We start from the raw sequence: 18,214 nt of genomic DNA on the forward strand, positions 1-18,214 counted from the left end.
TAGAGACAGGATCTCCTCCCCTGTTTGGTCAGAGATTTTGTAGAGGTAAGACGTTTCTGGTGACTGGCTGCTCTGCTTCTCTGATCTTTCAGCTTTCACCCTAATATCTGACTCCAGGTTTTTATTGTTAAGACTAATTAGGATGGCAATTCAGTATAATATCTGACATACATGATGAAGAGAATCTTGACAGCACCCCATGACTTCAGGTGTGCTGAGCTGTTGAGAGGTATGAGGGGACACTTTAGTCTGTCTTCATTCGGTTTGGGACATTGTTTTAGTCACTTTCTTTATTACTGTAATAAAATACCTGTCCAAAGCAACTTGATGAAGAAAGGTTGGTTTTGGCTCACAGTCTGAGGGTGCATGGTCCATCATGGTGGAGGAGCATCACAGCAGGAGCATGAACGAGGTGGCTGATCACATGACATCCACAGTCAGGAAGCAGAGAGATGAATGCTGGTGCTCAGTTCCTGTGGTGGTTTGAATGAGAATGGCCCCCATAGGCTCATGTGTTTGAATACTTTGTCCACAGTTAGTAGAATTGTTTGGGAAGGATTAGAAGGTGTGGTCTTGTTAGAGGAGGTGTGTCACTGGGGGTGGGCTTTGAGGTTTCAAAAGCCCGCCATTCCCAGTTAGCTCTTTCTGCCTTATGCTTGTGGATCAGGATGTGAGTGCTCACCTGTTCCTGCCACCATGCCTTCACCTCACCATCATGGACTCTAACGCCCTGGAACCATAAGCCAAAATAAATGCTTTCTTTTATAAGTTGCCTTGGTCATGGTGTTTGTGTCACAGCAATAGAAATAAATAGTAAACATTAAAAAAGTAACTAAAACAGCTTCTTTCGCTTATTTATTCAGTCTTGATCCCCAGACCATGGGACGGAGCTGCTCACATTTGGGGGTGTCTTCCCTCCTCAGCTAGCCCAGTCTGTAAATACCCTTAACACATATGCCCAGAGTTTATCTCCTAGGTGACCCTAGATTCTTTCAAAGTAAACAGAAAGTCACATGTCTGGGAAAGTGGAACCTTGGAAGATTCTAGAAGGCCCCTCTCCAGCTTTATAAATGGTTTGGAAAGTGTGACCTGCAGAGCTGTCAGGAGATTTGTCTAGCCCTCTGAGCGACCTTCAAGCTGTGCAGAGAGCACCAGGGTTGAGCTTCCATGAATCATCATCATGTTGGAGTGTGCTTTTGTGGAGGAAGCCTTTTTTGGGTCATCCCTGCTCTCATAAGTAACTCCCTCCCCACCACCCACACACACTCCTGCTAGTAACCCTAATAGACATGCACTGGTTTACACAGTTGATTTTGGTGCAACCATTACTTTGTTCTGTTGGCACTCACTCTTTTGGGGTGAGTAAATGTGTGTGTGCCTCACCAGGGGGAAAAAAATCTCATACAACAGGAGGGCACACTTGGCATCTCTGAAGAAAGTGTGGGAGGTACCTTTCACAGCCTGTGTCTACCATCTCATGTCTACACACAACACTTGCAGAGATACTGTCAAGAACCAGTTATGACCACTGTAGGCACCGTGTTTCTGGAGCCTTGGTGACAGCATGGCTCCATATGAGAACCATAGCACGGCATCCTACCATATTATCCCTAAAGATCTCCTGACTCATACTTCCAAAGATAGAGTCCTCTGTCTCCATCTACGGACTCCCTAGAGTCACTTACAAATCCAGTGGTGGAGTGGGCACACCTGTCCTGTGCAAGCCCAGGTTTCATACCCATACCCAGCTGTATAGTTGAGCTGAAGTCATACTGTGGGGCTGTGCAAGCATGGGGTGATCCTTCAAATATGTGGCACCAATGGATGCATTCATTAGCTTTCTGTTACAACTGCCTGTGAAAATTGACTTAATGGATGGAAGATTTATTTTGGTTCATGGTTTCAGAGTTTTCAATTTGTGGTCACCTGGCTCTGTTGCTTTGGGACTTTGTGGAACAGAAAGCTGTTCACTTTGATATGGACAGAGTCCTGGGGGAATGACAAGATGGAGCCTGCAAAGATCCATTCCTTAAGTGGGAGAGCAATGAAAGAGATACCGTGATACAGGGAGACATCATGGGGATAGGGAGAAACCGGGTGCTAGGGAAGTTCCCAGGAATCCACAAGGGTGACCCCAGCTTAGACTACTAGCAATAGTGGAGAGGGTGCTTGGACTAGCTTACCCCAATAATCAGATTGGTGAACACCCTAACTGTCATCATAGAGCCTTCATCCAGTAACTGATGGAAGCAGATGCAGAGATCCACAGCCAAGTACCAGGCCAAGCTCCAGGAGTCCAGTTGAAGAGAAAGAAGAGGGATTCTATGCGCAAGGGGCATCAAGATCATGATAAGAAAACCTAAAGAGACAACCAAACCAAACTAGTGGGAACTCATGAAATTTAGACCAACACCTGTGGAGCCTCCATGGGACTGGACTAGGCCCTCTGCACAAGTGAGACAGTTGTGTAGCTTGATCTGCTTGAGGGGCCTATAAGACAAATTGCTAAACGGTCTTATTAATAAAAAACCCGGAGCCAGATATTGGGATGAAAATTGAGAGATCAGAGAAGCCACCCACGTTCTTACCACTAGGAAATCCTCAGCCAAAGAGAGAACTACTTCCTGTATACTCATGCCTATATACCTTTCTGTGCCCTGCCATCTCACTTCCTCTCTCTGCCCAGCTACATCACTTTCCTCTTTCCGTCTGGCTCTATCACTTCCTGTCTGTCTGTACAGACCTCCAGACCTCTATGGTTAACTAGCACTGGGATTAAAGGCATGTGCCGCCATGCCTGGCTCTGTTCCCAGTGTGGCCTTGAACTCACAGAGATCCAGATGATTCTCTGCCTCCCGAATGCTAGGATTAAAGATGTGTGCTACCACTGCCTAACTTTTATGTTTAATATAGTGGCTGGGTTTTTCTTCTGATCTCCAGTTAAGCTTTATTGGGGTGCACAAATAAAATATCATCACAGGGGCCCCCTGGTGGTAGGATCAGGATCCATCCCTGGTGCATGAACTGGCTTTTTGGAGCCCACTACTTATGATGGTATACCTTGTGCAGCCTTGAGGCAGGGGGACGTGCTTGGATCTGCCTCTACTGAATGTACCAGCCTCTGCTGACTCCCCATGGGAGGTTTTACTTTCTTGTAGGAGAGAATGGGGGGTGGGTTGGGGGAGGAAGGCTGGAGGGGCAGAGAAGAGGGAAGAGGGGGATCTGTGATTGGCATGTAAAATGAATAAAACATTTCTTGATAATAAAAATTAATATAATTTTAAAAAGATCCATTCCTTAGTGAGCCCCCAAGTATCTTTCTATTTTCTTGTGTGTGTGTGTGTGTGTGTGTGTGTGTGTGTGTGTGTGTGTGTATGTGTGTGCCTGTGTGGAGGTCAGAGGTTGACACTGGTTGTCTTCTTCAATCACTCTACCTTATCTTTTGAGACAAGATCTCTCACTGAGCCTGGAGCTCACTGACTGGCTACACTGGCTAGGCAGTGAGCTCAGGGATCTCTCTGTTTCCTCCACCCCTAGTGGCACAGATGAGTGCCACACATGCCTTTTATGTGGCTGCTGAGGATCTGAACTCAGATCTTCCTGTTTGCATGACCATTACTTCACGGACTAAGCCATCTTCTCACTCTCTTCCTTCTCTTCTTTCTTTATTTTGAGACAATCTTAATTTATAGCCCAGGCTATCATGGTACTTTCTATGTAGTCTAGGCTAGGATTGAAGTTGGACTCACAGGAGCTTCCAAAAGAAGCTATCTCAGCTTCCAAAGAGCTGACATGACAGATAACAGCTGCCATGCCTGGCTCCAACCTGTGTTTCCATCATCTTTCAATGCCCCATCAAATTATGGACCACTGATGGATGAACCTGTCATGAAGTCAGATCTCTCACAATCTAATCTCCTACCCAAAGGCTCCCTCTGAACAATGCAGCATTGTGGACCAAGTTTCAACACAAGAGTTTGAAGAACACCTCAAGTTCAAATCTTGGCTTAAATCATTATCTTTTCCTCAGCTTTTCTTATCTAGCCAAATTTGGTGAAGGCTATAAATTTGCCTCTAGGTACTACTTTGGCTGCACCCCACACATTTTTGCTACATTGTGTCTTCAGTGTCTTTTAGAAAAACTACTTACAAATTTCATTTTGATTTCCTCTTTGGATCATGGACTGTTGGTCATGAAGCTTATATTTCCAGTCAGATGGGAGTTTCTCATTTTGAGATTAGTTTTACTGTATTTAGAGAATACACCTTGACAGCAATCTTTTGAAGTGTCTAGAGGCTTTCTATGGCCCAACATATGATCACTACGGCAATGTTCTCTGTAAATCTGAAGAAACCCTAGCTCTGAGTCCTGGTCTTATGACAATCAGTCACCAGTGCTCTTTCATTCCCTCTCTCCTCTGCCCATTCTTTAGTTGAGAAGCCAAGTAAAAATCCCACCTTAAGGCTGGGGAAGACAGATGGCTCAGTGGGTGTCTTAGAGCTACTATTGCTGTGATGAAAAACCATGACTAAAAGCAACTGGGGGGGGGGATTTGTCTTACGTATTCCAAGTTGTGGTCCATTAAGGGAAGCCAATGCAGAAACTCAAATTGGGCAGGCACCTGGGGGCAGAAGCAGATGCAGAGGCCATGGAGGGGTGCTGTTTGCTGGTTTGTCCCCTATGGCTTACTCAGTCTGCTTTCTTATAGAACCCAGGACCACCAGGCCAGGAGTGGCCCCACTCACCATGGGCTGGGCCCTCCCACATCAATCACCAATTAATAAAATGCTCTACAGGCTTGCCTACAGCCTAGTGGAGGCATTTTCTCAATTGAGGTTCTCTTCTTTCAAATGACTCGAGCTTGTGTCAAGTTGACATAAAAGTAGCCAACCCAGTGGGTAAAATGCATAGGCATGAGGACCTGAGTTTGATCTCCTAGAACCCTCGTTAAAAAGAAGGGAAGAGGCCAGGTGGTGGTGGTGCACACCTTTAATCCCAGCACTTGGGAGGCAGAGGCAACTTTGGGGAGGAAAGGGTTTATTTAGCCTATATGTCCTGATCACAGGTGATTATTGAGGGAAGTTAGGGGAGGAATTCAAGGTAGGAACCTGGAGGCAAAAGCTGATGTAGAGGCCATGGAGGAATACTGCTTACTGGCTTGCTCCCACATCTTGTTCAGCCTGTTTCTTTTCTTTTTGAGACAGGGTTTCTCTATGTAGCCCTGGCTGTCCTAGAACTCACTCTGTAGACCAAGCTGGCCTGGAACTCAGAGATCTGCCAACCTCTGCCTCCTGAGTGCTGGGATTAAAGGCGTGCGCCACCACCATCAATCTTAGACTGCTTCCTTATACATCACAGGACGTCCTGCCCGAAGTGGGCTGAGCCCTCCCACATCAATCATTAATCAAGAAAACGCCCCCACAGACTTGTCTGCAGACAATCTGATGGAAGCAAGTCCTCCCTCTTCCCAGATGACTCTAGCTTGTGTCAAGTTGACAAAAAACTATTACATTACAGTCTGTATCAAATGGATAATGCAATTGCTCTAGCAGCTTGTTTATTATGCCTTGCATGTTTTCTTGTCTTTTTATTTTAGCATTTTTATGTCCTTATAGTTAAAATGTATTTCATATAAGCAATATTTAACTCTCTCTCTCTCTCTCTCTCTCTCTCTCTCTCTCTCTCTCTCTCTCTCTGTGTGTGTGTCTGTGTATGTGTGTGTGTGTGTGTGTGTGTGTGTGTGTGTGTGTGTGTGTGTGTGTGTTTTAGAGACAGGGCCTTATGTAGCCAAGGTTGGCCTTGAACTCACTTTGTAACTGAGGATGACCCTGAACTTAGGATCCTTCTACCTCTACTTCCTGAGTGCTGGGATTACAGGTGTGTACCACTATACTTGTTTTAGTAGTTCTGTGATGGAACCCCAGGCTTCTGGGATGTTAGGCAAACACTTTACCAATGGAGCCATATCCTCAACCAAGGACATTTGACATCCAGTCCGACAGCCATTGTTTCTTGGAGTTTCTCTGATTAAAGGTTAAGGTGACAAATGGTTCCCATAGTGAAGAGAGGTGGGCAGAGCCGGTTGGCCCCAGAGGAGAGAAGGGATGATCAGACCCCTTCATCTTGAGTGTCAGAGAACAGCTGTGGCCAAGATGGGAGGGATGGAGACTCAAAGAAGAGCCCTGGCTGGATGGAAGCTCAGCTTGGACGGCTTCCTGGAGGAGGTGGCCTTTGAGTTGAATCTTAGAGCTAGGCTGGGGGAGGGGAGGTGTTCTACCCAGCAGCTCTGGAAGTGACAGAAGACCCAGAGGGAAGGCTGGCCTTGGGAATCTCAGGATGAGCAGGGTGTGGTCAGAGCTCTGGAGGTGTTGAGAGGATGTGGCCACTTTTATCTGCTCACTGCTAAACAGTGCAGCATCATTTTAAACAAAGAATTGGTCAAGCATGACGGCAATTCTTCAATTGCCTTAATTTACATATTCAGTGGTCAAAGAAGTCCGATGTCTTAGTGGTATGATGTCATGACGGGGTACATGCACGCCCCGTGGGATGACTGCAGTCTTGTGTGTGCAGGTGCACATGTGAGTGGTGGGCCAGGGGTCAACATCAGTCATCTTCCTCTGTCACTCTCCGCCTTGTTTTATTTTTTTAATTTTTAGATTTCATTGTGTGTGTGTGCTTGTTTCTCCAGAAATGTTTGTGTGTGCCTCACCCATGTGCAGTGCCGGAGGAGGCCAGAAGAGGGCATCAGATCCCCTGGAACTTCAGTTACAGACTACTGTGGAGCAGCCGTTTGGGTGCTGGGAATAAACCCAGGCTCACTGGAAGAGCAGCCAGAGCTCTTAACCACTGAGCCATCTCTCTGGTCCCTCCACCTGACTTTTCGAGTTTCTCACTGAACCTGGAGCTCATTAGTTGGGCTAGACTGACTGGCCAGTGAACCCCAGGGGTCCTCTTCTCTCTACTTCCCTAGTGCTAGGATTACAGACATGTTCCGCCACACCTGTTTTTTTTTTGGGGGGGGCGGGGTTCTTGGGATTGTATTCAGGTCCTTGTGGTTGTGTGGCAAATGCTTTACCCAATGAGCCATCCTGCCAGCTCCCACATTCACATATGCACCTTCAGCATACTGACACATTGAGCACACATGTATGTGGCTGTGTGCACAGTCTCATGAGGATTCATGCAGAAAGTTCTTTTCTATACTCTTCATAAGGAAAGGCCGGGGGCCTCCTAAATCCTAGTGTTGGTAGGCCATATTCCTAGATGGAAGTAGCATTGTCTGCCTATGTGGAGAGAGATGCTGGTTTCCTGTGGAGCCCCTGCTGTGACACAGGCAGAGGGCTGTGTCTGAGGTCTTGTCTTGGCCAGGCCCTGTGTGGCCTGGGTCTGCCCTGTCGTGTGAGCTGAGCTCAGCCTGAAGGATGCCTGTGGACCAGCTGTTCTCCTCGGGGCACTTGGAAGGTTCTCTGACGTCCAGATGCTGTGCCTGTCAGCACCAACTGACTCCAGACCCAGCATCCCCTCTATAACTCCATCCCTGGCATGCACAGAACAGCTCTGTCCAGAGAGGAGGACCATCAGTTCTGATGTGATTATGGACCATAAACGAACACACGATAATTTCTTTTGCAGCCTGCTTTGGATCCACGTGGGTGAGGCCCTCGCACAGCCCCCACCCCAAATTACATCTCAATCAGTGTTAAAAGCCGCCTGACATTTCCCGGTGATTTATGTATTAACCTTTATAGCGGGCGCCCTGCGCTGACGGCTGTCAGCCAAGCGGGGTAGCAGCTCCAGGCCCTCCCTTGTTCTCCGACAACACCCCTGCTGAGAGGAGCCTCACGGACAGGAACTCACAGGGTGACTCAGGCCAGAAAGGGGGAAGTGTGAAGAAGCCAAGCACTGGGGGCAGTGCCTCCTCCCGGGAGGTACTGAGGCTGTGGACTCTGGTACTCTGTAAGCCAGTGGTTCTCAACCTTCCTAATGCTGCAACTCTTTAATCCAGTTCCTCATGTTGTGGTGCGCCCCCGCCCCCGCCGCCGCAACCGTAAAATTATTGTTGTTGTGATGTCATAGCTGTAATCTTGCTACTGCTATGAGTCGTAATGGAAATGTCTGATATACAGGATATCTGATGTGCGACTCCCAAAGGGGTCGTGACCCACAGGTTGAGAACTGCTGCCTTAAGCTTCTGTCTTGAAGATTAAAGGAACTGTCTCTGTTTGGGGGCATCTCAGCAGCTGGAAAGCCAGTGCACAGAAGATCACAACTCTGCACGCCAAAGCCACAGCTGGGGTTCCCGAGACCCCACCAATGTCTGACACCCCCCACTGCAGTACATCACAGATCTCACACCCATCATCATTCACCCGTGCACACCACACCCATACTCACCGAGTGCACCCTCAGCCCTGCCTGTGTGGGCACATGCAACTGCGAATACCCAAGTCCCTGGTATGTGGTAGGCGCTGGCATCTAGGTCTCCATGAAGGTCATACCCTGTCACAACTATTCCTGGTAGTGGAGAGGCCAGGAACATGGTCCCCAAACTGAGCTGTGTGTGAGAAGCCTGAGAGGCATACCTCGGCACCCAAGGATGGGTCCACACTGTGCTGTTCCCAGGGGATTCTGATCCCATGGCCTGTAGCCCTCACTTCCAATGCCACCTTACCTGGACCTTCAGTGTGACAGTGTGAGCCATAAATCCTCCGTTGAAGACACTTCTCTGGCCAAAGCACTCATCATCGTCAGGCAAATATCGAAACTTTGACATAATGCTTCAGATTCTAAAGCTGCGGGTTGTGACACCATATGCAGTTGTGTAAATAATATGAGGGGATGTCCCCAGACTTTGGTAACATGGAAGATTTCAGAATAGTCACTGTGTACAGTGACCCACAGTTAACTCAAAATCAAACACACTGGGAACCTCAAAGTGTGGCAGCTCTGGCCCCTGCTACATGGAGCGACTTCGCTGCAGCCTTTTGGTTCTGAACACACAGCACGTGCCCTCTGCACCACACATGACGTCACACCACACAACGCAATGAACGCAGCCTGAAACACCTGGGTGCGAGTGCTAGACTTTCTTTTTTACTTTGAGTTGTCTTTATTTTGTTGTATGTGTATGAATGTTTTGCCTGCATGCATATGTGCATCATGTACATGCCTATTGGATCCCCTGGAAGTGGGATTAGGGATAACTGTCATCCACCATACGGGTACTGGAAATGGAGCCTGGGCCCTCTGCAAGAGCAAGTGCTCTTAACCATTGGGCCGTCTCTCTAGCCCTGGTGCTAGACTCTTAAGTGCAGAGTTTTCAGGGCATATAAAGTTTTCTGCAGGAACGTAATGATTTAATTATGGAAGAGAAGTGTGTGTGTGTGTGTGTGTGTGTGTGTGTGTGTGTGTGTGTGTGTGTGTGTTGAGATAGAGACAGATTTTCTCTGTGTAACAGCCCTGGCTGTCCTAGAACTCTGTAGACAGGCTGGGCCTTGAACTTACAGGGAACTCCTGCCTCTGCCTCCCAGTGCTGGAACTGAAGGTGTGAACCACCAACGGCTGTCTCAGAAGAGACTTTTAATATTTTCCTTCCATTACTCCTCTGGTGCAAGTATCAAATTAGCATATCTTCAGATGAGTTTGTATTAGCATATTTGATTTTTAAAACTCCCATTTGAGTTGCTGACTTGGGTCCCATTTGAAAACAAACACATTCGAGGAATTCTGGCTGGGGATCAAAGACAGAGTCTCCATCAGTTTCTGAGATGGCCCTCAACACATATCTGCCACCTTGTGCTTCATATGGATGTGACGTGCTGTCCTTGGCACAGATGATTATAAAATCAAAATATTGACCAACTCTGAAAAACGTAAATGTCACTTCTGCATCTTGAAGTATCAAATATTCCCTCAAGATTTTGTATAAAAAATAAACAAACATAGTTGGGTATGGTGGCACACTGCTTTAAATTAACCCCAGTACTCAGGAGGCAGACACAGGCAGATCTCTAAGTTCAAGGCCAGCCTGGTCTACAGAGTGAATTCCAGGACAGCCAGGGCTACACAGAGAAACCTGGTCTCCAAAAACCAAACCAAGCTAAAAAAAAACCAAAAACCAAAAAAACCAAAAAAACCCTAAAACACATTTATTTCATTAGTATGCAGATTTGCTTTAATCCCCCAGCAAGAGGTAAGTTATATGTATAACAAAGAATTTTTTAGAATAAATTTGCCTATGATTTATTATCAGTAAATTTTAATTTTTGTGTCTATTTTATATAACTATATAGCTAGAATTGTGTAAAATTTCTTGGGTAAAAGGATCCCCAAGGGACGCCTTCAGCTGGAGGTCTCAAACTCCAGCCACTTGTCATAACGCAATAGAGAATGACTATTGGGCAGATAGCCGAAGAGCAATTCTAGTTTCGGGCGTGACTGGATCAAGGTGTTTCCATCACCCCATCTAGCATCTACTACCATGCTAGCCTTTCCCCGGGTAGTCTCAGACCCCAACCCACCCAGCAGAAAAGCCTCTTTCCCCGTCTCTACAGTAGAATCCCTGGGGCTGGGGTCTAGTCTGCTGCTTTGGGGTCATGTGACTATCAAGCCATGTGATCACCTTTAAACCAGTCTCTGTGTGTGTGTATAGGGGGCGGGGATCATGACAGATCAATTAGGGTGGTCGTGTGTCAGTTAAGAATGGAGATTGGGCTGGATGGGTGATAGTGCATGCCTTTAATCCCAGCACTTGGGAGGCAGAGGCAGATGGATCTCAGTGAGTTCGAGGCCAGCCTGATTTACAGAGTGAGTTCCGGGACAGCCAGAGCCACACAGAGAAACCCTGTCTTGAAAAACCAAAAAAAAAAAAGAAAAAAAAAAAAAGACTGGAGATGGATTGGGCTGGTGTGGGGATGTTGTCACAGGAGCTGGCTAAGCTATGTGACTTCTGGCTGTAGTCTTGCCACCAAAGCAAATCCTCCTTAGAGGTGACTCAGAACAGTAGGTTACAGGAGCGAATCCTGCCGGAATGGGGACTGCCCCACTGCACACAGGCCACTCTGTTCCAGGGATTAGAGACCCCGGGGCCTGGCACAAAAGTGCCAAAATGAAATGTCTGCTGGGGTCATCGAGCTGGTGTCTACTGAGCAAAGTGGCCAGGAGAGATGAAGGACTGGGAGACATAACCCAGAGAGGACTGAAACCATTTCTTCCACCTGCAGGGTGGGCAGAGAGGGCAGGAAGTTGGTGTGGCCACCCCAGTGGTTGGCTGGCCAGCTGGTCTATCCTTGACAGACTTAGTTTTCTCACCAGCAGTGTGGGGACAGATCTACCTCCCTTCTGCCTCAGAGTCAGTGTGATGTACCCAGAAGATTTCCGGTGTCCTGGCCTACCGGCAGTTGGGACAAATCTCTCCCACTCGAGTCCCCCAAGTAAACACACAGAGGCTTATATTAATTATAACTTCACAGCCATGGCTCAAGCCTTTTGCTAGCTAGCTCTTATATCTTAAATTAGCCCATAACTATTAATCTATGTATCGCCACATATTCCATGGCTTTACCTGCGTTCTGTTACATGTTGCTCCTTGGGCGGCCCACTGGTGTCTCTTCCCACCTTCTTCCTGTCTTTCCCTTTGAATTTCCCATTTGCCTCTAAGATGCCTTGCCATAGGCCAAATGGCTTTATTTATCAACCAATCAGAGCAACACATTCACAGCATACAGAACATCTCACGGCACCTCCCCTTTTCTGTCTAATCAAATCGGAAGGGTTTAACTTTAACATAGTAAAATTACATATAACCAAGCAAGAATTACAGTTATAATATCTAGTCTATTTGTATTTGGCAAAATTAAAGAAAATATTCTATCTATCTAGTTTTATATTTAATTTATCTTTTTTTTTTCTCCTGGAGCTGAGGACCGAACCCAGGGCCTTGTGCTTGCTAGGCAAGTGCTCTACCACTGAGCTAAATTCTCAACCCATCTAATTTATCTTTTATCATAACCAAGGAAAATTATAACTATCTTTGTACACTGGTTTAATAAAACACTGATTGGCTAGTAGCCAGACAGGAAGTATAGGCGGGATGAGCAGACAAGGAGAATTCTGGGAAGAGGAAGGCTAAATGAGATGGTGCCAGCCCGCTGTCCAGGGAACGGCATGTAATGGCACACGGATAAAGCCACGGAAGATGTGGCGACATATAGATTAACAGAGATGGGCTGAGTTTAAGTGTAAGAGCTAGTCAGTAGGAAGCCTGAGCTAATGGCTGAGCAGTTTTAATTAATATAAGCTTCTGAGTTATTATTTTATAAGCAGTTGCAGGGTCCGTGGGGCTGGGCAGGATCAGAGAAAACTTTAGCTACAGTGTGAGAGCTGAAAATTCCTTGTGCATCAAGGTCTGAGGACTTAGTTAGGTGGGTTGAAGTTTGTGGGAGCTGATGATGGGGTTCCTCATTCTGATGGGGTTCCTCATTCTGATAGGGAGCTGGGGTGCAAAGCAGGCCTCCCCTAGGCAGCTGAGGGGCCACTCACAGAGGCTAGCATGGCTCCTAGTCCAGTCGGGAGCAGCACTGGGCCTTGACACAGCCTTGGGGCCGCTCTCCTGTCCTAGGCTTGAGGAGGCTTTCAACCTTCATGGACTCTGAGCTGACAGGTGACAGCGGGAGCCTGGAGATTCTTGGCCAACATCTGTCCCAGTCAGTTTATCTAAACAGAAAACTGAGAAATCATTCCAGACGTCTCAGAAGCTCTGGACACATGTGGCTCGTTCTGCCTTCGTGTCTGGAAACACTAACCCACATCTGTAAGCCCAGGGCTTTTGAGGGGAAGCACGTTCCAGCACCTACCCTGTGTTGGGACAGACCTAGGTCCAAGAAGTCGGGATGGCAAGGATGTGGAGTGTGGGGGAGTCTGTTCCTGGGGTGGCTCCTGCTCTTCTGCTAGCTTGTGTCCTATGTGACGTGGATGAGTGGTGGCAGGGATCCTGGAGCCAATATGAATTGTGCACATCACTCGCCTGGATCTGCAAGTCCCTGGGCAGATCTCCATACCTTTGGAGACAATGAAGTGTCTTGCTCACTGCAATTGTTCCTCACTGCCTGGCCTGGCCTGGAAGCTCTGCCCTGCCCCGGGCCACAGGGGCCTGGGCTGAGAAGGATGTGTCCCTGCACTTAAGAGCCACAGGGGTGTTTATGAGGCCAAGCAGAGGAGGAAGGCATTACAGCAAGGGATTACATGTGTGAGGGCAGAAGGCGTGACCGCAGCAGGTCAGAGAGAGCCAGCAGCCTACCCTGGACCAGACGCCACCTCCCCTGAGTGTGCAGGCTGGGCCAGCATCCTTGCTCTGCTGTACATATTTCAAACATCACACACTGGGCCTTTGGTCTGTGTTCATATGTGTTGCATGTGTGTGTGTGTGTGTGTGTGTGTGTGTACACATGGGTATAGTCGTGTCATGTGCGTGTTTTTGCTGTATGTGCATAGGTATATGCTGTCATGCCTCCTACCCTCACACATGTAATCCCTTGCTGTAATGCCTTCCTCCTCTGCTTGGCCTCATAAACACCCCCGTGGCTCTTAAGTGCAGGGACACCTCCTTCTCAGCCCAGGCCCCTGTGGCCTGGGGGAGGGCAGAGCGTAGCTGTATGCTTCTGTGTGCCCTGGCGTACATGCCTGCATACGTGTTTCCACACAGGTGTGTCCACTTCCACTCTTGCCTGTGTGTGTCCAAGTGTGTGAGCCTGTAGGCTTGTATCAGTGCACAGGTACATGAATCTGCACCCTGTGTGCATGCCCACGTGGCCTGTCCTGGCACTCCAGCCGTGCATACGGGTCCCCTGCACATGACAGATGCACACAGAGAGCATCAGAGCCCAGAAAACACTTGCTGGCTAAGGACAAGTGGAGGTGTTGGCCTGGGTGGGAGAGAGCACAGATCTCTTTCTTCCGCTTGGATGCAGCTAGGCTGGGAACATGGAGGCCCAGCTGCTTACGGTAAGCCCCAGTTTCCCCTGTCTGAGGAGACCATTCACTCAGAGTGCTAGGTAAAGCCACTCTCTTGCTGAACCCCACACAAGAGGCCTTCGCACTTGAGAATGCTCCCAGCCCCCGCCCCGACTGATGCTGTCTACAGGCTGGCTTTTGTTGTTTCATGGACCTTCCAGGGAGGCAGAGGCTAACAAGGCCTTCTGGGCTTCTTACTGGAACTCTCAGGTTCCTGCAGTGACCCCCACACCCAGTGCCCAGCTCGTCCTCTGACTGTGTCCTCTACCCAGGGATCAGCCATCTCCCAGCATGGAGAGAGCCCCAGCTGCTGCCCCTGCCTCCCGAGTTCAGAGGTCACCCTGACCAGGAAAGAGCTATCTTGCCCACCAAACTTCCTGCCGTAGAGGCAAAGCTACCCAGTTCCTTCCTGCCAATCTCTTCCACATCTACACCAGAGATTTTTAAGAGGGAAAGGCCTTGGGGAGTCCTGGTGCTGATGTGCCCTGGAGGGTAAGGTAGTCCTCAGTAGCCTCCCCCACCCCCCAGCTCAGGGATTGCAAGAAGCCCTAGATGACGGCATATGTGGCCTCCAGAACACTGGAGCACCTCCCGTGTTTCTTGGATCTGGTGAGTACATCCTCTCGACACTTACAGAGAAAGCCTAGGAGTCGAGGACACAGTACTTGCCAGCAGGTGCAATGCTCTGGATTCCATTCTGAGCACAGGTGGGGCCAGGGGGGCACAGAAAGAGCCTGAAGTTGGGTGTGGTGGAGCACACCTGTCCTGCCAACAATTGGGAGGCCGAGGCAGGAAGGTCCCAAAAGTAAATATAAGCCTAGCTATGATGTCAACCCTCTGGAGGCTGGAGACAGGATGGCCTCAAAGGAAAGGGCCACCTGGACTACACAGAGAGCTCCTTCAGTGACACAACCCAGGACGTGGCGGGTGCTCCAGGCTGGGTTACCCGTGGCCAATGACTCCTCTTTGTCACCTGGATTCAACGCAGAGCATAGGGCCAAGCTGAATAAAGTCCTGACATTCCCATCCAATTTCCTTTCCTCTTGAGAAATGGCAGCGCCATGTGACCTCTCTCTGTGTTTATTATAAATCTAATACCCCGTGTTTCAGTTCAGTGAACGCACATCTTATTTGGAACCTAGGTTTGAAGTCGCCTAAAGCTGGCCTGAATGTAATTGTACTGGGTGCATACACGATCCTGTTAATTTCTGTCTGGCTTCACGAGCTCCGTGCTGGTTTGGGGATTGTCCCCCCTGCACAGCGGAGCGTGAGGACCAGGCACTTTTTGCCCAGGATGTGACTGGCATTTTGTGCAGAATGAAAATGGAAGTGTAATTCTGTAACTGTTCACAGATTGTTAGTTTGGGAAACAAACTAACAATAAAAAAAAAAAAAATCACATCACAGGTCACAGGCCATTCTCTCTCTCTCTCTGTGTCTCTCTCTCTCTGTCTCTCTCTGATGTAACTCCTCCTGAGAGGGTGGGCACTGATGATATCCCATTAGACATCGGTCCTTCACTGATGTCCCACTGGAAGGGAACACCCCCTCCCGCCCCGGCCTGGACGCCAGCAGCTCAGCAGCTGAGCCACAGTGAAGGTGCTGGATTGTTCCAGGTCACCTTATCTCTGGAACAGCACTTCAGCTAGTAGACAGTCAATTTAAAAAAATATTACATTTCTTTTTTTTTTTTTTTTTTTTTTTTGGTTTTTCGAGACAGGGTTTCTCTGTGTAGCTTTGCGCCTCTCCTGGAACTCACTTGGTAGCCCAGGCTGGCCTCGAACTCACAGAGATCCGCCTGGCTCTGCCTCCCGAGTGCTGGGATTAAAGGCGTGCGCCACCACCGCCTGGCAATATTACATTTCTTAATTTTGTGTGTTTAGGTATATTTGGGTAGATGTGTGAGGGTATCCATGTGTCACAGAGTGCACTGAGGTCAAGCGTCAACATTTAGGAACTGATGCTTTCCTTTTGCAGTGTGGTTTCTGGGGATGCAATGGAGGTAGCCGGGCTTGGTGGCCAACACCTTTACCCACTGAGACATCTCAACAGGTTTTCGTTTTGTTTTTGAGATAAGATTTTACTACGTAGCTCTGGTTAGCCTGAGACTCACTCTGTAGCCCATATTGGCCTGGAACTCCTTGAGATCCATCTGCTTCTGCCTCCTAGGTGCTGGGATTAAAGGTGTGAGCCACCCCCAAGTACAGCCATAGGTTTATTTTTACTTTTAATTATGTGAATGCACGTTCATCTGTATGAGGATATGTATACAAGTGTGGGTACCCGTGGAGGCCAGAGGAAAGCATTGGGTCCCCTGGAACTGGAGTTACAGGCAGTTGTGAGCCATCTGATGTAGCTGCTGGGAACTCAGGTCCTCTAGAAAACAGTGCATGCTCTTTATCTCAGAGCCATTTCTCCAGTTCAGTAGACAGTATTTCTAACTCCAGTTTACTGCAGCCTTGAGGTGAGACTCTCAGAGCAGTGCCAGGCAGAGAGAAAGTTTGGCACACACTGGATGTTGCTGCTGTGATTTGGAGACCTGTCAGCCCGTCCCTTGACCACGTGGTGGCTGGGTTTCTAGGCTCCTGTGGATGGCTGATGCCCCCCCCCCCGCCACTCCCCATTCTCCCAATCTGTGTGCTGGATGCAGAACCCAGTGCTGCAGGGAGCGGCTGCCAGGCATTCCCACTCTAGGGGTGGCCCTGTCACCATGCACCTGGGCAGATGGCCTTGCTCTGCAGTAGCTTTCTTACAGATCCTCAGTCTGACAAGGAGGGACACCTTCAGCCTCTCTCCAGTCCAGCCACAGCCTTCTTTATTCCCTATGAGACCTTTGGTAGCTCCCACAAACTAGGAGACACAGATCAGCTGCTCAAAGGCCAGAATCCCAAGCTACAGAAGTGGATTTCTCAGATTCGAGCTAGTAAATACTGCATGGGGCAGGCTAGCAGATGTCATCAGAACCTGGAAGGTCATCTGGAAATTGCCTAGGTGGAACCAATGGCTAGCAGAGGGGGTGAGGGGCGTGTTTAGGCTGGTGGGAGGCAGACAAAGATGGACCCGACATTGGAAGGAACACAGGACTGCCATGGGTCCCACGATACCTAACTTCATGTTGACATTTTGGAGAGAAATGGGCTCCAGCCTGTGTTCTAAGCCTAGAATGTTTGAGACCTCCTGGAACCCCGGCTTTGAGATGAACACACTCTAGTTTGGACCTCACAGCCCAGGCCTGCCTCGGAGGGTGGGGTTTCCTTACAGTGTTATAACTCAGGAAACTGAGGCGGGGGGGGGGGGGGGGGGGGGAGCCTGAGAACAGGAGGCCACTGCAGACCATTCCAAAAAGATGGGATAGAGCCACAGGCAGAGGACAGAAGAAAACACCCTTGTCTCTCTGTCTGCCTCAAATGCCCGAGGGATACTGCACGGTAGCCTGTGTGGGGACTGGGAAGTGGTTTCAAGGAAGTGAGGTGTCCAAAGGAGCAATGGGGAGTCCTCAGTCCTCAGTCCCAAGGTTAAAGAAAGGCCAGTCTGACCTGGGGCAAACACGGGGCCTGGGGCAATCTGGGATCTATTCCTATGCCTGCCTGGGGCAAACACAGGGCCTGGGGCAATCTGGGATCGATTCCTATGCCTGCCTGTAGCCATATTTGCTATCTGATCGACTCTGCAAGTCCCCAATCCTTTCCAGCCTAGGGATGGGCTCCCATCGCATGCCTTTTCTTAGGGTCTCAGCTTTTGGCAGTGCCCCGTGCCCCTGTAGCCCATGGTGGTGACTATACCAGCGTGGAGTGTTTGCTATACTGACTAGTCAGCAGCCTCCAGGAGGCAGGCTGCACCTGATGGGCAGAGGAACCCAAGGGAACATCCTGGCTTGCTGTAGGAAACAGCTCTCTTCCATGGCCAGCTAGGGAGGTTGCTGGGCCTCCCACCAGATCCCACATGGAGAGCTACAGTCTGAATTAGGTGTTCTGCCCTCTGAAGCTGGCTGCGCTCCCTCCGCTTTCTTTTGGGGCTGCAGAGATTTGCAGTCCAGCCCAGGAACTTTGGTTGGGACCGTGGTGACTCAAATACATTCTCCCCTCCCCGAATCTGCACTTGGCAGCACCTCCCAACTTTGTTAATGGAAACCTACTGATCCGTGACACGTGCGTGGCAGACATCTGCTCGGGGTAATGCGCTGGTAATGTACGTATCGAT

The sequence above is a fragment of the Peromyscus eremicus genome, chromosome 23 (assembly GCF_949786415.1).
Source record: "Peromyscus eremicus chromosome 23, PerEre_H2_v1, whole genome shotgun sequence".
NCBI lineage: Eukaryota > Metazoa > Chordata > Mammalia > Rodentia > Cricetidae > Peromyscus > Peromyscus eremicus.